The sequence below is a fragment of the Salvelinus sp. IW2-2015 genome, linkage group LG36 (assembly GCF_002910315.2).
Source record: "Salvelinus sp. IW2-2015 linkage group LG36, ASM291031v2, whole genome shotgun sequence".
Lineage (NCBI taxonomy): Eukaryota > Metazoa > Chordata > Actinopteri > Salmoniformes > Salmonidae > Salvelinus > Salvelinus sp. IW2-2015.
This window is the reverse complement of record NC_036875.1, coordinates 37,453,264-37,476,975: the sequence shown is the minus strand read 5'-3', so window position 1 is coordinate 37,476,975 and position 23,712 is coordinate 37,453,264. Positions and strand designations below refer to the sequence as shown.

The following is a 23,712-nucleotide window of genomic DNA, read 5'->3' as shown; positions in this document are numbered from 1 at the left end:
AAGGTTAGGGTTTGGTTGAGGTTAAGGTTAGGGTTGTGGTTGAGGTTAAAGGTTAGGGTTGTGGTTGAGGTTAAGGTTAGGGTTGTGTTGAGGTTAGGTTAGGGTTGTGGTTGAGGTTAAGGTTAGGGTTGTGGTTGAGTTAAGTAGGGTTGTGGTTGAGGTTAAGGTTAGGTGTTGAGGTTTGGTTGGTGGTTGAGGTTAAGGTTAGGGTTGTGTGAAGGTTTAAGGTAGGTTGTGGGTTGAGGTTAAGGTTAGGGTTGTGGTTGAGGTTAGGTTAGGGTTGTGGTTGAGGTTAAGGTTGGGTTGTGGTTGAGGTTAAGGTTAGGGTTGTGGTTGAGGTTAAGTTAGGGTTGTGGTTGAGGTTAGAGTTAGGGTTGTGGTTGAGGTAAAGGTTAGGGTTGTGGTTGAGGTTAAGGTTAGGGTTGTGGTTGAGGTTAAGGTTAGGGTTGTGGTTGAGGCTTAGGGTTAGGGTTGTGTTTGAGGTAGGTTAGGGTTTGTGGTGAGGTTAAGGTTAGGGTTGTGGTTGAGGTAGGTTTAAAGGGTTGTGGTTGAGGTTAAGGTTGTGGTTGAGGTTAAAGGTTAGGGTTGTGGTTGAGGTTAAGGTTAGGGTTGTGGTTGAGGTTAAGGTTTAGGGTTGTGGTTGAGGTAAGGTTAGGGTTGTGGTTGAGGTTAAGGTTAGGGTTGTGGTTGAGTTAAGGTTAGGGTTGTGGTTGAGGTTAAGGTTAGGGGTTGTGGTTGAGGTTAAGGTTAGGGTTGTGGTTGAGGTTAAGGTTAGGGTTGTGGGTAGGTTAAGGTTAGGGTTGTGGTTGAGGTCTAAGGTTGGGTTGGTTGTAGGTTGTGGTTGAGGTTAAGGTTAGGGTTTGTGGTTGAGGTTAAGGTTAGGGTTGTGGTTGGGTTAAGGTTAGGGTCTGTGGTTGAGGCTAGGTTGTTTAGGGTTGGGTTGAAGGTTAAGGTTAGGGTTAGTGGTTCGATTAAGGGTTAGGGTTGTGGTTGAGGTTAGGTTAGGGTTGTGTTGAGGTTATTAGGTTATGTTGGGTTAAGTTTGGTTGAGGTTCAGGTTAAGGTTAGGTGGGTTTGAGGTTAAGGTTAGGGTTGTGGTTGAGGTTAAGGTTAGGGTTGGGAGGTAAGGGTTAAAGGTTAAAGCTAGGTTTGAGGTTAAGTTAGTAGGGTTTGGTGGTTGAGGTTAAGGTTAAGGTTAGGGTTGTGGTTGAGGTTAAGGTTAGGGTTGTGGTTGAGGTTAAGGTTAGGGTTGAACAGGGATGTGAAACAAAGCCAGGGTTGAGGTTAAGGTTAGGGTTGAACCAGGATGTGAAACGAAGCCAGGGTTGAGGTTAAGGTTAGGGTTAAACAGGGATGTGAAACAAAGCCAGGATTGAGGTTAAGGTTAGGGTTGAACCAGGATGTGAAACGAAGCAAGGGTTAGGGTTGTGGTTGAGGATAGGGTTATGGTTGAATCGGGATGTTGACATGAAGCTAGGGTTAAGGTTGAACCGGAATGTTGACATGAAGCTAGGGTTATGGTTGAACCGGGATGTTGACATGAAGCTAGGGTTAGGGTTGAACCTGGATGTTGACATGAAGCTAGGTTTAGGGTTGAACTGGGATGTTGACATGAAGCTAGTGTTAAGGTTGAACCGAAATAAGACAAAAATACAGAAAACTTGAGCGTGCATAACTATTCACCCCCCCAAAGTCAATACTTTGTAGAGCCACCTTATGCAGCAATTACAGCTGCAAGTCTCTTGGGGTAGGTCTCTATAAGCTTGGCACATCTAGCCACTGGGATTTTTGGCCATTCTTCAAGGAAAAACTGCTCCAGCTCCTTCAAGTTGGATGGGTTCCGCTGGTGTACAACAATCTTTAAGTCATTCTACAGATTCTCAATTGGATTGTCACGACTCCACCGAAYGTGGCTCCTCTTCCTGTTCGGGCGGTACTCGGCAGTCGTCGTCACTGGCCTACTAGCTGCCACCGATCCCTTCTCCCTTTTCTGTTGGTTTTGTCTTATTGGTTACACCTGTTTCTTGTTTAGGTTTTAGTTGGGCTATTTAAGCCGGTGATGCCCGCCGGCTTTTGTGCGGGCTTATTTCCTCTGTTCGTGTTTGTGGTTGTGCGATGTTCTTGTTTTTCTCCGGACTGGTTGGGTCCTGTTTTTAGGTCGGTCTTTGTTATGCGCCTGGTGTTTTGGCGTGACCGTTTTCCTGCGCCGGAATAAAAAACAATTGTCCTTTACCCTCTGTTCCCTGCGCCTGACTCCGCACCCACTACTCATAGAAGTGCATTACATGGATTGAGGTCTGGGCTTTGACTAGGCCATTACTAGGCATGTATATGTTTCCCTTAAACCACTCCAGTGTTGCTTTAGCAGTATGCTTAGGTTCATTGTCCTGCTGGGAGGGGAACCTCCGTCCTCGTCTCAAATCTCTGGAAGACTGAAACAGGTTTCCCTTAAGAATTTCCCTGTATTTAACGCCATTCATCATTCCTTTAATCCTGACCAGTTTCCCAGTCCCTGCTGATGAAAAACATCCCCACAGCATGATACTGCCACCACCATGATTCACTGTGGGGATGAGGTTCTCGGGGTGATGAGAGGTGTTGGGTTTGCGCCAGACATAGCATTTTCCTTGATGGCCAAAAAGCCACATTTTAGTCTAATCTGACCAGAATACCTTCTTCCATATGTTTGGGGAGTCTCCCACATGCCTTTTGCGAACACCAAACGTGTTTGCTTATTTTTTTCTTTAAGCAATGGCTTTTTTCTGACCACTCTTCCATAAAGCCCAGCTCCTTGGAGTGTACGGTTTAAAGTGGTCCTATGGACAGATACTCCAATCTCAGCTGTGGAGCTTTGCAGCTCCTTCAGGGTTATCTTTGGTCTCTTTGTTACCTCTCTGATTAATGCCCTCCTTGACTGGTCCGTGAGTTTTGGTGGGCGGCCCTCTCTTGGCAGGTTTGTTGTGGTGCCATATTCTTTCCATTTTTAATAATGGATTTAATGGTGCTCCATGGGATGTTCCAAGTTTTTGATATTTTTTTGTAACCCAACCCTGATCTGTATTTCTCCACAACTTTGTCCCTGACCTGTTTGGAGAGCTCCTTGGTCTTCATGGTGCCGCTTGCTTGGTGGTGCCCCTTGCTTAGTGGTGTTGCAGACTCTGGGCCCTTTCAGAACAGGTGTATATATACTGAGATCATGTGACAGATCATGTGACACTTAAATAAAGTCCACCTGTGTGTAATCTAACTAATTATGTGACTTTGAAGGTAATTGGTTGCACCATATCTTATTTAGTTGTTTACTCTTACTTGTTTATGTTTATGTTCATCTTCGATTTAAAAACTGCTCTAACAGTACCATCTTTAACAGCCTTGATTGAAATACTGCTCTGACCGTTACCACTGTCCACAAACTAAGCAGACTGTGCTGTTTGTTTCTCTACAATACCGTGCTAGAGTATGACGTGAACAGTCTGACACACTTTGGTTAGCGCAASAGAAATGACCAGTTAACTACCAGGTGGAGGAGAATAACCACAGGACAAAATTTGTTCACAGTGTTTAAAACCTTTTGTCAATAGGGGYAGCTGTTAGCACAATTTTTTGTTTTACAATTCCAAATTAAACTGCCTCGTACTCAATTCTTGCTCGTACAATATGCATATTATTATTACTATTGGATAGAAAACAATCTCTAGTTTCTAAAACCGTTTGAATTATGTCTGTGGGTGGAACAGAACTCATTCTACAGCACTTTTCCTGCCAGGGAGTGAGATTTCAGAAATCTTGGCCTCTGTTCCCAGGTCAGTTTATAAGTCCCTGTGAATGCTGTGGGGCTACAAACACTGCCTACGCCTTCCTCTAGATGTCAGTAAGTGGTGACAATTTGAATGGGGTCGATTGCGCAATCTGGGACATTATATAAACCCAAATTGCGGAAGTACCTTTCTTTTCTGCCCTGCGCTTGGCGCACGATGGACGTCGGACTGGCCTCCTTCCAAGCTTTGGTTTAGCAAGTTCTATATCCCCGGTCATGTTTTTATTCGTTATAGGTGTTAAAGACATCATAAGGTAGTTAATTTAAACCGACTTATAGCAGTTTATAGCAGTTTATTGCGATTTTCTGGCATTTCTTTGTGACGCACTTTCAAGAGTTGGACACTTTTCCGGTACATGCCGAACGTTAGTGGCCATTTCGACAGGACAAGAGGACATCTTTCGACCAAAAGACGATTAGACCGGAGAAAGGACACATTGCCCAAGATTCTGATGGAAGCTCAGCTAATAGTAAAAGAACTATTTATGCTGATAAATCGTTGTTCTGTTGAAAAAAGTTAAACGCATAAGCCGCCATTTTTTTGGGGTAGCTTCGCTTTGGCGCACCCTGTATTGCGCAGTAAGGTTAATTTTAAAAATGTAATTCACGATGCATTAAAGAACTAATTTGTCTTTCAATTGCTGTCCACGCTGTATTTTTTAGTCAAGTTTATGATTATTTATTGATTAGACTAAGTCACTCTCCAAGATGGGCCCCGACATTTTCTGGCCAGTTTGGCTACTTTTCTCATTGTATAACCACGATTTTTGTGGCTAAATATGCACATTTTCGAACAAAACTCTATATGTATGTTGTAATATGATGTTACAGGAGTGTCATCTGAAGAATTCTGAGAAGGTTAGTGAAAAAATTAATATATTTTGGTGGTGATAACGTTATCGTCTTCTTTTGCCTTGAATCAATGCTGGGGTAATGTTTGCACATGTGGTATGCTAATATAACGATATATATGTGTTTTCGCTGTAAAACACTTAGAAAATCTGAAATATTGTCTGGATTCACAAGATCTGTGTCTTTCAATTGCTGTACGCTGTGTATTTTTGAAATGTTTTTATGATGAGTAATTAGGTAATACACGTTGCTCTCTGTAGTTATTCTAGTCGAGTTGTGATGGTGGCTGCAATGGTAAAACTATGATTTATACCTGAAATATGCAAATTTTTCTAACAAAACCAATGCTATACAATAATATGTTATCAGACTGTCATCTGATGAAGTTTTTTCTTGGTTAGTGGCTATTTATTTCTTTATTTGGTCGATTGGTGATAGCTACTGATGGAGTGAAAAAATGGTGGAGTAAGAAAAATTGTGTCTTTTGCTAACGTGGATAGCTAATAGATTTAACATATTGTGTCTTCCCTGTAAAACATTTTAAAAATCAGAAATGATGGCTGGATTCACAAGATGTGTATCTTTCATCTGGTGTCTTGGACTTGTGATTTAATGATATTTAGATGCTAGTATTTACTTGTGACGCTATGCTAGGCTATGCTAGTCAGCTTTTTACTGTGGGGGGTGCTCCGGGATCCGGGATGAGTACCAAGTAAAAGTTAAACATGGAATGTCTTTTTATTTTTATTTTTTACAAGATTATACGTGTTAGTGGTAAATTGCAGTGATGTGTCATGTAGTGTTTGGTGCCATTTATTGAATGATACCGACGGTTACACATTGTATTACGGTCCCGCTCTGTACAGGGCTAAATATTGGAGATGAGAGGGTTTCATTAACGGGTAGGACCGGGGAACAAATCAGGTAAATTGCTTTAGGGGATGTGTTAACACCAAAATAGATACTTTTTTCATCAGAAAAATTACAATCGGACCTACACCAAACAAAATTAATCCCAAGGGATTTACAACAGGGGCCCTAAATAGGCAATCTAGGACTTGAATGGGATCAAAGCATCAAAGATGTCATTATCTCCTAGTAACCCATCGACCTCATGCTACTTGACAATACCTAGGCATTATTTCAATAGAAAAATACAGTCACCATACTGAGGGCTCTGTGTGTACTCACTACTCCTAATAACAGAATACAGTCACCATACATGAGGGCTCTGTGTGCTCACTACTCCTACTAACAGAATACAGTCACCATACTGAGGGCTCTGTGTGTACTACTACTCCCTATACAGAACAGTCACCATACTGAGGGCTCTGTGTGTACTCACTACTCCTACTAACAGAATACAGTCACCTACTGAGGGCTCTGTGTGTACTCACTACTCCTACTAACAGAATACGTCACCATACTGAGGCTCCCAGTGTACTCACTAGTGTACTCAGTCCCCATGCAGCAGCCCCTCCAGTCCCATGCAGCAGCCCCTCCAGTCCCATGCAGCAGCCTCCCCGTCCCATCAGCAGCCCCTCCAGTCCCCATGCAGCAGCCCACTCCAGTCCCCATGCAGCAGCCCCTCCAGTCCCCATGCAGCAGCCCTCAGTCCATGCGCAGCTCAGCAGCCCCCTCCAGTCCACATGCAGCAGCCCTCCAGTCCCCATGCAGCAGCCCCTCCAGTCCCCATGCAGCAGCTGCCTCCAGTCCCCATGCAGCCCCTCCAGTCCCCATGCAGCAGCCCCCTCCAGTCCCCCTGCAGCAGCCCCTCCATCTCCCATGCAGCAGCCCTCCAGTCCCATGCAGAGCCCCTCGTCCCATGCAGCAGCCCTCCAGTCCCATGCAGCAGCCCCTCCAGTCCCCATGCACAGCCCTCCATCCCATGCAGGTCCCTCAGTCCCATGCAGCAGCCCTCCAGTCCCCATGCAGCAGCCCCTCCAGTCCCAATGCAGCAGCCCCTCAAGTCCCCATGCAGCAGCCCCTCCAGTCCCCATGCAGCAGCCCCTCCAGTCCCAATGCAGCAGCCTCCAGTCCCCATGCAGCAGCCCCCAGTCCCCATGCAGCAGCCCTCCAGTCCCATGCAGCAGCCCTCCAGTCCCCATGCAGCCTAACCCTAGGAAACACAGATGCCCTACAGTATGTTCTCATAAAAAAAAGTTGAATTCAAATATTAAAAATCTGTTTTAAACATCTTTTCCCTCTGTGTCGTATGAGCCCGTTTTGGACAAATTCTGTTTTATTACTCCATAAAACATCAAGGGTACATGAGAAGGCGAAGGATTCAGGTTGCTGCTAGCAACACTAAAGGGGAACATGCTTTGAGAAGTGGGTAGATTGAAAGGGGAAGGAGGCCAAACAATGCTGCAGTTAGGCCTATATGGTTCATTCCTGATGATAAGGTTAACCTTAAACCTTTCCATCCGCCGCTAATGGAAGTGACTGCTCTACCTTGAATACATGGTTGTAAGGTATTCTCTAAAGAGGCTGATCCATTATTTAAACCGTGGTAATACATGATTGCTGTGATAGTACAGGTAGTCTGGACATGACACATTATGAGAGCTCCATCTGAAATCGAATGGACCAAAGACATTCACTTGTCAGAAATGGATTCTAGTATTGTAATATGTTGAACATTCTCAAAACAAAAACAAATACTATATTCTGCAAAACAAATACAAAACAAAGTATTTTTTATTTATTTTTTTACTTTGAACTAGTTGCAGTGGTATTTACAAGAAATCAGAGAGCAAACAGAGAAACATGCATTGACACCAGCAGACAAAGAAATATACTGTTTAGGTACTTCAGCAGGCTTTCAGGGAGACTCCAGGTCTGGCAGGTGGGGAGGTAGAGAATAGCATTTCAACCCACAACTTGGCTGCAACTCTGTTAGGAGTGGTGGGGGGGACGGACGGACGTCGATTTGCAGCCCCACGTCCTCTCCAGTACAAAGGATATAAATGGATACAACCGGATATATGAGGTGGTACCGCCTTTGGGAAACATGAAAGACTTTACACATGTTTCCTTCTTTTCTCTTTTTTTTCAAATAGAAACCACAGTAGACATGAAAGACTCTCTCTCTCTCTCGCACGTGAAGATGGGGGACGTTTACAGCCGGCACAATGTCTCCAAAAAGGCATGGCTTTGATTTTAGCCGAGCGGAGAAGAGTAGAGCTGAGTGGAGAGAGAGGTGGTGGGGACAGGCTGTCTGAAGCCACCACAGGTTTGTGGCCCGTGGCTCCATGTCAGGAAGCTATGACGACGTCCCCCCGAGACTCTCCCTCCTTCGCTACACTTCAGACTTTCCATCAACCTTTAAATCCATCTCATTCTGCCACTTCTGAGCAGATCTGTGGAGACTGGAGGCTACTGCCTGACCTGCCTCGCCTTAGGCCCAGTTTCAGTCTCTGTCTGTCAGGGATGGTGGTCCTCTTCGCATGCCAGCAGACTCCTGAAGTCCTCCTTCAGAGCATCCCAGGAATAGACACTAGTGTCAACCTAAAGTAGAACACAGACAAAAGAATAAAAGGCAGGAATAAGCTGTGGTGTCAACTGTCAATTTACAGTGTTCAGGTGTAGAGTACAGATACCCTGCTGTAGGAGGGAGAACATTACATTAATATTACAGAGCAGGTGTAGAGTACAGATACCCTGCTGTAGGAGGGAGAACATTCATTAATATTACAGAGCAGGTGTAGAGTACAGATACCTGCTGTAGGAGGAGAACATTACATTAATATTACAGAGCAGGTGTATGAGTACAGATACCCTGCTGTAGGAGGAGAACATTAACTTAATATTACAGAGCAGGTGTAGAGTACAGATACCCTGCTGTAGGAGGAGAACATTACATTAATATTACAGAGCAGGTGTAGAGTACGATACCTGCTTGTAGGAGGGAGAAATTACATTAATATTACAGAGCAGGTGTAGAGTACAGATACCCTGCTGTAGGAGGGAGAACATTACATTAATATTACAGAGCAGGTGTAGAGTACAGATACCCTGCTGTAGGAGGGAGAACATTACATTATTATTACAGAGCAGGTGTAGAGTAACAGATCCCTGCTGTAGGAGGGAGAAACATTACATTAATATTACAGAGCAGGTGTAGAGTACAAGATACCTGCTGTAGGAGGGAGAACATTAATTATATATTCAGAGCGGTGTAGAGTACAGATACCTGCTGTCGGAGGCGGAAACATTTAATTAATATTACAGGAGCAGTTGTGTAGATGTACAGATACCCTGCTGTAGGAGGGAGAACATTACATTAATATTTACAGAGCAGGTGTAGAGTACAGATACGTCTGTATGAGGGAGACATTAACATTAATATTCAGAGCAGGTGTAGAGTAACGAGATACACCTGCTAGTAGGAGGGAGAACATTACATTAATATTACAGGCAGGTGTAGGTACAGATACCCCTGCTGTAGGAAGGGATGAAGCATGTACGATTATATTAAACAGAGCAGGTGTAGGAGTAAGATTACCCTGCTGTAGGAGGGAGGAACATTACAGTAATACATTACAGGAGCAAGGTGTGAGTAGAAGATACCCCTGCTGTAGGAGGCAGAGGGGCTAACGGAAAACATACATCTTTAATTAAACAAAAACATCAAAGCATGGGCTGAACACCGTTCACATTTATCATAAAAAATACATTTTACCCTGAACTGGGACAGATTTTACATAACTGAACTAGTATTATTTTTAAAGTCACATTATTTATGCAAATCTGATTAAAGGAACAAGCACAGCTATGTTAAGCATCAGGTCCAATTTCTGTGTTTGATTTTGCAGATTTACATCATGAACATTTAAATACAACACATTTCTAGAGATAATAAAATTAGAGAATGAAATGTCTTGCAATCTAATGGTGTATTATAGCATACTGGGAATACATGGTAATATTTACGGATACACTAAAGCCTTGGGGCACATTCGATAGCAGCCACAATTAACATTTTCTAGCCTGTAATATAAAACGGTATCATTTAGTTTCCCATCGAAAGCATTGGCTTAAAACCAACAAGTAATACAGTGGCTCTGCATTTGGGCACCAGTTCTATACATAACCATTTTGTCAGAAATCCATTTGCTAAAAAAATGAGTTCTGGTCTTGCCAATGACGGACAAAAGTTGGTTTGCTCTGTCCCCAAAATTGGAAAGTGAACACAATATCTGGCACTAATAATTGCATGAGCCTAACAGCGATGTCAAAATGGGTCCCATTGTGTCTTTGTTGACATTGGTTATTTTCATGCACAGTTTTGAATAAATAAAGCCCCATATACTAGCTGGGAATATCCAGAGGAAAGAAAGCATCCAGACGAGGCTAGCACATTTCCCAGCACCGCATTTCCCCATTGTCAAAATMATGTAGAGAGAAAAGCCGCTCTTTCAGTGGACCCATCAATGTTAACTCACATCATACGCAATGTTACAGGACGTTAAAAAACAAATAGAGAGGACCTAAAAGACATACAAAAGGTTTCAAATGTGAATAACTTATTTTTTAAACGTTCATCTCCTGAAATAACTTGGAGATAGAGAAGACAATTGGTATGTATGGTAATGATACGGTAATGGCATGCTATGGTATAGTATGGTAATGAAATGCTATGGTATGATAATGATATGTTATGGTAGGGTATGGTAATGATATGGTAATGGCATAGTATGGTAGGGTATGGTAATGATATGGTAATAGCATACTATGGTAGGGTATGGTAATGGGATAGTATGGTAGGGTATGGGTTTAGTATGGTAGGGCATGGTAATGGTATAGTATGGTAGGGTAGGATAATGGCATAGTATGGCAGGGTATGGTAATGATATGCTATGATAGGGTATGGCAATAGATTGTATGGAAGGGTATGGTAATGATATGGTATGGTATAGTAGGGTATGGTAATACTATGGTAGGGTATGGTATAGTATAGCAATGGTATGGTYTGGTATAGTATGGTATGGCATAGTATAGTATGGTACATAGAGCTTCCCATTACTTTCACTGGACATATCTGAACCCTACTGACCAGTGCATAAACCTGCCTATTTAAATATTTTGTAGAATGTGCATCAATATTTGATGACACCTCAATTTCACTCCTTTCCATCACTTTAGTACATCATTACTCATGCAACAGACATACATTTTTAAACATGGGATTAGTTCTTCAGAATTTAATTTCATGTTAAGACTAAAATGGATGGGCAAAAGCTCCTCACACATCTAGTCCCATGCAGTAAACACACCCTGTAGTCTGCATTCTAAAATGTGCCAAACTGGGTAACAGCTAGTAATAGTTTACAGACTATTTATGATGGTCTTATTAACATGAATAGTCTTATTCTTTCATCCTAACATGTTTGACAGGCAACAGTTTAGGATAAATGAGAGGAACTACCTTTCGGCCTTGTATGAAAGTGGTTTACGCTTTCTAACAGTCGAATAGCCTTCGCCTGCATTCCAAAGAATGGCATGGCTAATCAAGCTAATTTAAAGGTAGCAAGACAATAGCCCCGTGGTCTATGACAGCGAAATCTATGAAACCGATTATTAAGGTCAGTTCCGTTTCAGTGGCGTTGTGTGTAAAGTGGGCATGGTTATGGTTGACAGGCTTTCTTCCTAAAATAGAATTAGCTGACAATTTTGCTGGGCTAAATGACTTATTCACTTCAGGGCATGAATATGCGTCTGCTCACATTGCTAGCACATAATTAATCAGATTAGGCCAAATGAAAGAATAATGAGGACTAAAACACACCTCTGGTCAGGCAATATGACTGGACTACTCTTTTCTCTGATTGTGCTCTTGTTTATCCTGAAAAATAATGTGGAAATGAGAAACGCGTCAAACTATTTTCCAGCTTTGAATGCCACAGTATGTGAAGCTGATAACATTAAACATCTATTCTAAATCCCTTACTGACTTGAAAAGGGACGTAATGGAATGGAACACTCTCAACGAGCACCGATATCTATTTTGTTTACTTTCGGTAAGCCAATTCGAGGCTGGAGGGAAACCCCAGTGTTCATATTGATCCATTCAATGTGTGTGTTTTTTCTGTGTTGTCCAAAACACACACTCGCAAACACACAGAAAGCTCCCACCACCACCACCACCACCACCGCATCCACAAAGTTCACCATCAATGGAGCTCAGTGGGTGGACTTGTGTGTCTCAGATCCCCCTGGTTTGGTAAGTGGAGAAGATCACTGTACACGACTCCCCCAGACGGACATTCCTGCCTCAAAGTCAGAATAGTATTTTTCACAACCATAATTAGCACGTGGCTTCATTATTGCACACAGCCAAGCTTCTACGTGTTTTCCTCGCTCTGTCGAAGACAGATTCTCATATTGCTACACATAGCATACATAGTGTACCTTTCCCATGGACCTATCTGTTAGATGGGACTTTGTGCTGTAGGCAGAAGGATATAGCCAGCATGGTGTTCTCTAAGATCACAACCCTCCTCCTCCTTACTGAAGTACTCCTCTACTCTGGCTCCTGTTCTACCTTGGCTGTAGGCAAGATCTGACCAAACCCTTCAGTTTTAATGAACCATCTCAATTGTATTCATGTAGACATGTCAAATTCAAACAAATGTTTCTTTCACATGAAAACCACTTTTCGTTCATTCGTTCAGCAGTTCATATTTTGTTATTATTACAAAATATGAACTTTTCTTCCGCAAAGATGTCTGAATGTGGAGGGAGAGAGGGAGAGAAAGATAGATAAAGAGAGAGAGAGATGAAGAGTGCAAGGTAGAGAGATAAAAAGATCAAGAGAGAGAGAGAAATAAAGACAGAGAGAAAGAGATGAAGACAGAGATAAAGAGAGATATAGATAGAGAGAGATCAATAAAAGATATAAGAGAGAGATAGAGGGAGAGAGGAAGAGAGAGATAGAGAGAGGAGAAGAAGAGAGAGAGAGAGAGAGAGAGAGAGAGAGAGAGGAGAGAGAGAGAAGGAGAGAGGAGAGGAGAGAGAGAGAGAGAGAGAGAGAGAGAGAGAGAGAGAGAGAGAGAGAGAGAGAGAGAGAGAGGAGAGAGCAAGAGAGAGAGAGATGAAGACAGAGATAAAGATACAGAGAGATAAAGTGAGAGAGATCGAGATAAAGATAAAGAGAGAGATAGAGAGGAAGAGAAAGAGATAAAGAGAGAGAGATCGAGATAAAGATAAAGAGAGAGATAGAGAGGAAGAGAAAGAGATAGAGAGAGAGAAAGAGAGAGAAAGATAAAGAGAGAGAGATAAAGAGAGAGAAGAGATATAGATAGAGAGAGATCGAGATAAAGAGAGATAGAGAGAGAAATAGAGATAAAGAGAGAGATAGGGAGGGAGAGAAAGAGATCGAGAGATAAAGAGAGAGAAAGATAAAGAGAGAGATAGAGAGATCGAGATAAAGAGAGAGGAGAGATAGAGATTAAGAGAGATATAGATAGAGAGATAGAGAGAGAAATAGAGCTAAAGAGAGAGATAGAGAGGGAGAGAAAGAGATAGAGAGATAAAGAGAGAGAGAAGGAGAAAGAGAGAGAAGAGATATAGATAGAGAGAGATCGAGATAAAGGGAGAGAGATAAAGAGAGAGACGAGATATAGATAGAGATCGAGATAAAGGGAGAGAGATAAAGAGAGAGACGAGATATAGATAGAGATCGAGATAAAGAGAGAGAGAGATAAAGGGAGAGAGAGAGACTGATGTCGATTATTTACAATAAAAATGTATGTTACTGCATGAACGAGATCAAATAACATTATTTCAAATAACATTATTTGATCTGCTTTCATTTAATTAAGTAAAATGCCTGAGTAGACTAATCGGCTTTGTTCAGTTGCTCACTTTGTGAACTCTTTATAACCGATTAGATTCCTACATAAAGACTTCAGTTTAATGGAGGGTAAACTAAATAACATAATGCAACAAAACGCATGTCAATACATCTGTCTGTGACATTCTGGACTCATAATGAGATCATTGCTGCTGTGTCCTCAAAAAATAATGATGACATCAGGAAGATTTCAACCAAAAAGTGTTAAGGAGAGCAGATTAGTGTGACAGGGCACATAGTGAATCTAGGAAAACAGAGGAAAATGAACTCTTTATATCAAAAACACAGGTCAGAACTGAATCTATATACAATCGGAGATTGGGAGAAACAGACGAAGGGTGAAAATAATCAATAAAGTGACTAACTAGATTATAATTGTTCTAACACGATTACCTTCTGAGCAATCATAAACGTAATAACTAAATATGAGAAAAATGTACGTTCTCTTACCATGTTTATCCTCCTATAAAAGTTGACATCCCAATATAATTGAGTGCGTTTCCTGTTAGCCTGTCTTTGCTTCCAGCCATGGGCCAGAATGTGAATTAATTTACATAACACTCAACTGTGAATAAATTACAGCATCCCAAAGTCATTATAGCATCATCATCTACTAATAGGAAGAAGATCAATTAAAAACTGTCCTGAGGGCTAAAAACACTGCCTCTGAGACGGCCTTAACCCTACACCTACTGAAATGACCAATCACACTGAAAGCCAGAACACTACACTGCCAACAGGGATGTCACGGCCGTCGTCGGAAGGAGACCAAGGTGCAGCGTGGTGAGCGTACATTTTCCTTTATTATTGTAAATGTCGCCAACAAAACAAGAAACAAAGAAACGACRGTGACGCTTACTAGGGCTATAGTGCCACTAACAAAGATAACTACCCACAAACACCAAAGGAAAAATGGCTGCCTAAGTATGATTCCCAATCAGAGACAACGATAGACAGCTGTCCCTGATTGAGAACCATACCCGGCCAAAACATAGAAATACAAAACATAGAAATAAAGAAACTAGAATGCCCACCCTAGTCACACCCTGGCCTAACCAAAATAGAGAATAAAAGCCTCTCTATGGCCAGGGAGTGACAAGGGATCTCTGTCTTTTTCTCTGTCAGCTTGTTAATTCCTCCACCTGGTGCACCACACCGCCATGAACTGAGTAACGAACTGAGTTTTAAACTCAAACATCCACTGCTGCTTTGAAAATGAGTGTCATCGCCGAATCAGAGCTCACTAAATGTTTTACTTGTAGAAAGGCTTGTGTGTGCGTGTGGTGCCCGAAGGCTTACGCCTCCCAGTACCATTCTGCTTTGGGATTTAAACACACACACACACACACACGCACGCACGCACACTCGTACACACGCACACTCGTACACGTGTACACACACACACACACACATACACACACACACACACAGAGGTACTGGACAGGCCAGGTTACACAAGCCAAGGCTGAAAGAGAAAGATCATAGCACTCCCTAGAGGACTCTTGACTGTGGTATCGGTGTGGTGCACCAGGTGGAGGATTTAACAAGCTGACAGAGAGAGAGACAGAGATCCCTGTTGGCTCAGAGAGAAGCCCTGTTGGCCCTGGGAGGAAGTGATCCTGGTTAACACAGGTGCTGTGCTCAGCTGGGGAGCAGATGTCATGCTGTGAAAGTCACTCACCTCCATGCTAATCTGAAGGATGTAGCAGGCACTAAAGTCAACTGAGATACCAGGAGTGTCTGCTCATTCTCATTAACAACCTCCTTTAGAGACCAACAGGAGTGTCTGCTCATTCTCATTAACAACCTCCTTTAGAGACCAACAGGAGTGTTCTGCTCATTCTCATTAACAACCTCCTTAGAGACAACAGGAGTGTCTGCTCATTCTCATTAACAACCTCCTTTAGAGACCAACAGGAGTGTCTGCTCATTCTCATTAAACAACCTCCTTTAGAGACAACAGGAGTGTCTGCTCATTCTCATTAACAACCTCCTTTAGAGCCACAGGAGTGTCTGCTCATTCTCATTAACAACCTCCTTTAGAGACTAACAGGAGTGCTGCTCATTCTCATTAACAACCTCCTTTAGAGACCAACAGGAGTGTCTGCTCATTCTCATTAACAACCTCCTTTAGAGACCAACAGGGAGTGTCTTGCTCATTCTCATTAACAACCTCCTTTAGAGACTAACAGGAGTGTCTGCTCATTCTCATTAACAACCTCTTTGAGACGAAACAGGAGTGTCTGCTCATTTTCATTAACAACCTCCTTAGAGACAACAGGAGTGTCTGCTCATTCTCATTAACAACCTCCTTTAGAGACTAACAGGAGTGTCTGCTCATTCTCATTAACAACCTCCTTTAGAGACCAACAGGAGTGTCTGCTCATTCTCATTAACAACCTCCTTTAGAGACCAACAGGAGTGTCTGCTCATTCTCATTAACAACCTCCTTTAGAGAATACAAAACAGATAATGGGTGAAAGAGTGAATGTCCAGTAGAGTAGGCTTTTCACTTCACTTTAATTTACTGTTTGTCACCAGTATAATCTCTAGAAAATGTATGAACGTTGACTACATGCAAATAGTGGTATGACCCTGTATGACCCTGTGGTTGTATGACCCTGTGGCTTTATGACTGTGTGGCTGCATGACCCTGTGACTGAATGACCCTGTGACTGTATGACCCTGTGGCTGTATGACCCTGTGTCTGTATGACCCTGTGTCTGTAGGACCCTGTGACTGAATGACCCTTGGCTGTATGACCCTGTGTCTGAATGACCCTGTGGCTGTATGACCCTGTGTCTGTATGACCCTGTGTCTGTATGACCCTGTGCATCTCTGCTGGCTTACCTCTGAAGCTGTAGAGCGGGGGTCTGTGAGACTGCCTGAGACTACCAGGTTGTGACTAGGCCGTCGCCCTGGATGTGAAAAAAACAATGTAGGTCCTGGTTCTCTCTGGTCACTAAACCTCCCATGGCCCTCATCTCAACCAAGAGGAAGGATATGAGGGTGGAATGGTCCCTGTAGCCAACTATTATGTGTTATATATAATAGCACTTTTTAATAGTCCCTGCAGCTTCTCTCCACTGACAATCACTGTGTGTTGAGTATTGTAGAGTAAAATGGCTGCCATGCATGAATCTACCATTGAAGCCACACATTAGTGATAGTTGATGTTTGATGTTTTTGAGTTGCCCCTTGCAAAGCACTATAATATACTGACCAAAAATATAAAATGCAACATGCAACAATTACAAAGATTTGATTGAGTTACAGTTCATATAAGGAAATCAGTCATCCACCATTTGCCTCATGCAGGGCGACACATCTCCTTTGCATAGAGTTGATCAGGCTGTTGATTGTGGCCTGTGTAATGTTGTCCCACTCCTCTTCATTGGTTGTGTGAAGTTGCTGGATACTGGCGGGAACTGGAACACGCTGTCGTACACGTGTTCCAAACATGCTCAATGGGTGACATATCTGGTGAGTATGCAGGCCATGGAAGAACTGGGACATTTTCAGCTTCCAGGAATTGTGTACATATCCTTGCGACATAAGGCCATGCACTGTCACGCTGAAACATGAGGTGATGGCGGTGGATGAATGGCACGACAATTGGCCTCAGGATCTCGCCACGGTATGTCTGTGCATTGAAATTGACATTGATAAAATGCAATTGTGTTTGTTGTTCGTAGCTTATGCCTGCCCATACCACAACCCCACTGCCACCATGGGGCACTCTGTTCGGCAAAACCGCTGGCCAACACAATGCCACACATGCTGTCTGCCATCTGCCCGGTACAGATGAATCCGGGATCATTTAAGAGCACACTTCTCCAGCTTTCCAGTGGCCATCGAAAGTGAGCATTTGCCCACATCGGTTATGAAGCCGAATTGCAGTCAGGTCGAGACCAGGTGAGGACAACGAGCACCCAGACGAGCATCCCTGAGACGGTTTCTGACAGTTTCTGCAGATTTTATTTGGTTGTGCAAACCCACAGTTTCATCAGCTGTCCGAGTGGCTTGTCTCAGACGATCACGCAGGTAAAGAAGCCAGATGTGGAGGTCCTGGTGCTGGCATGGTTACACGTGGTCTGCGGTTGTGAGGCCAGTTGAACGAACAGCCAAATTCTCTAAAATGACTTGAGGCGGCTTACAGCAGAGAAATAAACATTAAATTATCTGGCAACAGCTCTGGTGGACATTCCTGCACTCAGCATGTCAATTGCACGCTCCCTCAAAACTTGAGACATCTGTGGCATTTTGTTGGGTAACAAAACTGCAAATGTTAAAGTGGCCTTTTATTGCCCCCAGCACAAGGTTGCCCCCAGCACACCTCTGCACTAGCTTCTCCCTCTGTAGTGTAGAACAATGAGTCTGCTTGATAACAATACTCTCTGCACTAGCGTCCCCCTCTGTAGAACAATGAGTCTGTGATAACAATACTCTCATGCACTAGCATCACCCCTCTGTAGGACAATGAGTCTGTGATAACAATACTCTCTGCACTAGCATCACCCTCTGTAGGACAATGAGTCTGTGATAACAATACTCTCTGCACTAGCATCACCCCTCTGTAGAACAATGAGTCTGTGATAACAATACTCTCTGCACTAGCGTCCCCTCTGTAGGACAATGAGTCTGTGATAACAATACTCTTGCACTAGCGTCCCCCTCTGTAGGACAATGAGTCTCTGTGATAACAATACACTCTGCACTAGCATCACCCCTCTGTAGGACAATGAGTCTGTGATACAATACTCTCTGCACTAGCATCACCCCTCTGTAGGACAATGAGTCTGTGATAACAATACTCTCTGCACTAGCGTCCCCCTCTGTAGAACAATGAGTCTGTGATAACAATACTCTCTGCACTAGCATCACCCCTCTGTAGGACAATGAGTCTCGTGATAACAATACTCTCTGCACTAGCGTCCCCCTCTGTAGGACAATGAGTCTGTGATAACAATACTCTCTGCACTAGCGTCCCCCTCTGTAGAACAATGAGTCTGTGATAACAATACTCTCTGCACTAGCATCACCCCTCTGTAGGACAATGAGTCTGTGATAACAATACTCTCTGCACTAGCGTCCCCCTCTGTAGAACAATGCGTCTGTGATAACAATACTCTCTGCACTAGCGTCCCCCTCTGTAGGACAATGAGTCTGTGATAACAATACTCTCTGCACTAGCCTGTCCCTCTGTAGGACAATGAGTCTGTGAAACAATACTCTCTGCACTAGCGTCCCCCTCTGTAGGACAATGAGTCTGTGATAACAATACACTCTGCACTAGCATCACCCTCGTAGGACAATGAGTCTGTGTATAACAATACTCTCTGCACTAGCATCACCCCTCGTAGGACAATGAGTCTGTGATAACAATACTCTCTGCACTAGCGTCCCCCTCTGTAGAACAATGAGTCTGTGATAACAATACTCTCTGCACTAGCATCACCCCTCTGTAGGACAATGAGTCTGTGATAACAATACTCTCTGCACTAGCGTCCCCCTCTGTGAGAACAATGAGTCTGTGATAACAATACTCTCTGCACTAGCAATCACCCCTCTGTAGGACAATGAGTCTGTGATAACAATACTCTCTGCACTAGCGTCCCCCTCTGTAGGACAATGAGTCTGTGATAACAATACTCTCTGCACTAGCGTCCCTCGCTGTAGAACAATGATTCTGTGATAACAATACTCTCTGCTGCACATAGCGTCCCCCTCTGTAGAACAATGAGTCTGTGATAACAATACTCTCTGCACTAGCGTCCCCCTCTGTAGGACAATGAGTCTGTGATAACAATACTCTCTGCACTAGCGTCCCCTCTGTAGAACAATGAGTCTTGTGATAACAATACTCTCTGCACTAGCATCACCCCTCTGTAGGACAATGAGTCTGTGATAACAATACTCTCTGCACTACGGTCCCTCTGTAGGACAATGAGTCTGTATAACAATACTCTCTGCAACTAGCATCACCCCTCTTGTAGGACAATGAGTCTGTGATAACAATACTCTCTGCACTAGCGTCCCCCTCTGTAGGACATGAGTCTGTGATAACAATACTCTCTGCACTAGCGTCCCCCTCTGTAGGACAATGAGTCTGTGATACACATACTCTCTGCACTAGCCTGTCCCTCTGTAGGACAATGAGTCTGTGATAAACAATACTCTCTGCACTAGCGTCCCCTCTGTAGGACAATGAGTCTGTGATAACAATAATCTTCTGCACTAGCATCCCCCTCTGTAGGACAATGAGTCTGTGATAACAAATACTCTCTGCACTAGCGTCCCGCCTCTGTAGAACAATGAGTCTGTGATAACAATACTCTCTGCACTAGCATCCCCTCTGTAGGACAATGCGTCTGTGATAACAATACTCTCTTTCACTAGCATCCCCCTCTGTAAGACAATGGGTCTGTGATGACAATGCTCTCTGCACTGACTGTCAGGAAGAGTCTCTCTTCTCTCTCAAACACAACAGGCACACATAGGGACACACACACCTCTGCAGTGCAAGCCGTGACTCCCACTAATGACCTAGATCTGTTAATGAGGACTGTTAACCCCCAGCGATAGTCAACCAAATCGGAGGGAGCTGTCATCCCACTGATTAGAGGGAGAGTGACAAACAAAGGCTATGTGAAGGACGAAGGATGGGATTGAAAACAAACAAAAGATAACTATTGTAAAATAAACACTACAGGAAAAGGGGGACGAACACGCCCTTTTTCAAATTGACGTGGCTGTAATGGAGCGGGTTGAGAGTTTAAGTTCCTTGGTGTCCACATCACCAACAAACTATTATGGTCCAAACACACCAAGACAGTCGTGTGTAGAGGGCACGTCAATGCCTTTCCCCCTAGGGGACAGAAAAGACTTGTCATGGGTCCCCAGATCCTCAAAAAGTTCTACAGCTGCACCATCGAGAGCATCCTGACCGGTTCAATTATTGCCTGGTATGTTCACCGGTTGAGAATTTGACCGTAAGATGCACAAGAGGTAGTGCGTACGGCCCAGACATCACTGGGGCAAGCTTCCTGCCATCCAGGACACTATATACCAGGCAATGTCAGAGGAAGGCCCACACAAATTGTCAAACCACTCCAGTCACCCAAGTTTCATAGACTGTTCTCTTGCTACTGCACAGCAAGCGGTACGGAGCGGCCAAGTCTAGGTCCAAAAGGCTCAAACAGCTTCTACCCACAGCATAAGATTGCTGAACAATTTGCATTGACACCCCACACCCTTTGTTTTTACACTGCGCTACTCGCTGTATATTATCTTTGCATAGTCACTTTAACCCTACCTACATTACTGGTACCTCCTGATATAGCCTGTCATTATTATTTGATTGTGTTACTTTTTTATATTAGTTTTATTTATACTTGAGTTTATTTAGTAATATTTTACTATATGTATAAGCTGGAAGTAGAAGCTACGTATTGTTTCATTAGTTTACTACAGTAGTTGCCTATGACCTTAGTTACATATTCATTGCTCCCATTAGCTTATTTCAACTTCTTAAGTTTACAGCTCCTACTTAAAACACGTGCCCACTTATACAGAGTGTACTGTAAAAACATCAGGAACACTTGCTCTTTCCATGACAGGACTGACCATGTGAAAGCATGATCCCTTATTGAGGTCAGTCGTTAAATCCTCTTTAATCAGTGTAGATGAAGGGGAGAACACAGGTTAAAGAAGGATTTTTAAGCTTGAGAACAATATAGACATGGATGTGTATGTGTGCCATTCAGAGGGTGAATGGGCAAGACAAAAAGATATAAAGTGCCTTTAAAACGGGGTATGGTAGTAGGTGACAGGCACACTGGTTTGTGTCAAAAACTGCAACACTGCAGGGTTTTTCACGCTCAGAATGTGTATCCAAAGAATGGTCCCACCCAAGGACATCCAGCCAATTTACGCAACTGTGGGAAGCATGGAGTCAAAATGGCCAGCATCCTGTGGAGTCAACATGGGCAGCGTCCCTGTGGGAGTCAACATGGGCCAGCAGTCCCTGTGGAGTCAACATGGGCCAGCATCCATGTGGAGATCAAATGGGCCACTCCCTGTGGAGTCACATGGGCCCAGCGTCCCTGTGGGTCAACAATGGGGCAGCATCCTGTGGAGTCAACCATGGGCCAGCATCCCTGTGAGCAATTGGCCCTGTGGAAGTCAACATGGGCCAGCTCCGTCCTGTGAGTCACATGGCCAGCATCCCCTGTGGAGTCAACATGGGCCAGCACCCGGTGGAGTCAACATGGGCCAGTCCCTGGATCCAACATGGGCAAGCTCGTGATCACATGGCCAGATCCCTGTGGAGTCAAACATGGGCCAGCCCCTGGGAGTCAACCATGGGCCAGCATCCATGTGGAGCTCAACATTGGGCAGCATCCTGATCCATGGGCCAGTCCTGGTCAACATGGGCCAGCATCCCTAGTGGAGCAAACTGGGCCAGATCCCTGTGGCAGGTCAACATGGCGCCAGCATCCCTGTGGAGCAACATGGGCCAGCATCCCTGTGGAGTCAACATGGGCCCATCTGCATGTTGGAGTTCAACATGGGCACGCATTCCTGTGGAGTCACATGGAGACCCGGGAGCACAAATGCCACATCCCATGTGAACACTTAGAACATATCCACGCCTGATTGAGGCTGTTCTGAAGGGCAACAAGGGGCGAACTCAATATTAGGAGGTGTTCCTAATGTTGGTATACTCACTGTATGGGAATACAGTGCTTCCGGAAGTATTCCACACCTTTTTCCACATTTGTTAACGTTACAGCCTTATTCTAAAATGGATTCAATACAATACAAATCTAGCAATCTACACACAATACCCCCATAATTACAAAGTGATTTTTTTTTTTTTTTTTTGCAAAAGATAGAAACTTTAACAAAAACACCTTATTTACATCAGTATTACAGAATCCTTTGCTAAGAGACTCACAATGACTAGCTCGCTGTTTCCATTGATATCTTTCAGATTTTCTACAACTTCATTGGAGTTCACCCTGTGGTAAAATTCAAATGATTGACATGATTTGGAAATACACACTGTCTATATAAGGTCCCACAGTTTGACATTTTTGTTTTTCTTTTTACTTTGTGCATGTCAGAAGCAAAAAAACCAAAGCCCAATGAGTTCGAAGGAATTGTCCGTAAACTAGTCAGGATCAACGGCAAAGGATGAAGACGGAGGCAAAATAACAAGAAAGAGATCCTCTTGATGAAAACCTGCTCCAGAGAGCTCAGGACCTCAGACTGGGCGAAGGTTCACTTTCCAAACAGGACAACAACCTAAGCACACAGACAAAAACAATGGAGTGGCTTCAGGACAGGTTCCCTTCCAACAGGACACAACCCTAAGCACACAGCAAAACAACGAGTGGCTTCGGACAAGTCTCTAATGTCATTGAGTGGCCCAGCCAGAGCCGGGAATTGAACCCGATCGAAAATCTCTGGAGACCTGGGAAAATAACTGTGCAGCAACGCTCCCCCAATCCAACCGACCGAGCTTGAGAGGATCTGTAAAGAGAATGGAGGAAACTTCCCCAAATACAGGTTGTGCCAAGCGGTTGTAGAGTCATACCGCAAGACAGGACTCAAGGCTGTAATCCACTGCCAAAAAGGTGCTTCAACAAAGTACTGAGTAAAGGGTCTGAATACTTATGTAAATGTGATTTTAAAATTGTTTAATTTTCTTATTAAAAATTAGCAAACATTCCTATTAAACCTGTTTTTCCTTTGTCATTATGGGGTTATTGTGTGCTTACATAGATGAGATGTTAGATAAGCTGTAATGTAACAACATGTGGAAAAAGTCAAGTGCGTCTGAATACTTTCGAAGGCATTGTATACAGTTATATATACAAACATATTTGGACACCCCTTCTTCAAATTAGTGATTCGGATATTTCATCCACACTCGTTTCTTGACAGGTGTATTAAAATCGAGCACAACAAGCCATGCAATGCTCCATAGACAAACATTGGCAGTAGATGCCTTAACTGAAGTGTTCATGACTTCAAACAGAAAATGGCACCGTCATTAGAGATGCAAACCTTTCCAACAAGTCGATACGTCAAATTTTCTGTCCTGCTAAAGCCTGCCCCGGTCAACTGTATATGCTGTTATTGTGAAGTGGAAATGTCTAGAAGCAACAACAGCTCAGCG

At 43.5% G+C, this 23,712-nt stretch overlaps 1 long non-coding RNA gene across 1 annotated transcript in view; it reads right to left on the bottom strand.

Annotated features, from left to right (window-relative positions):
• Window positions 1–7,397: 7,397 nt before the first annotated feature.
• Window positions 7,398–23,712, bottom strand: part of LOC111959837 (uncharacterized) — a 28,524-nt gene continuing 12,209 nt past the window's right edge. The window contains exon 3 of the long non-coding RNA XR_002876726.1: window positions 7,398–8,179. This is a non-coding gene — a long non-coding RNA (uncharacterized lncRNA). The remainder of the gene's footprint in view (window positions 8,180–23,712) is intronic.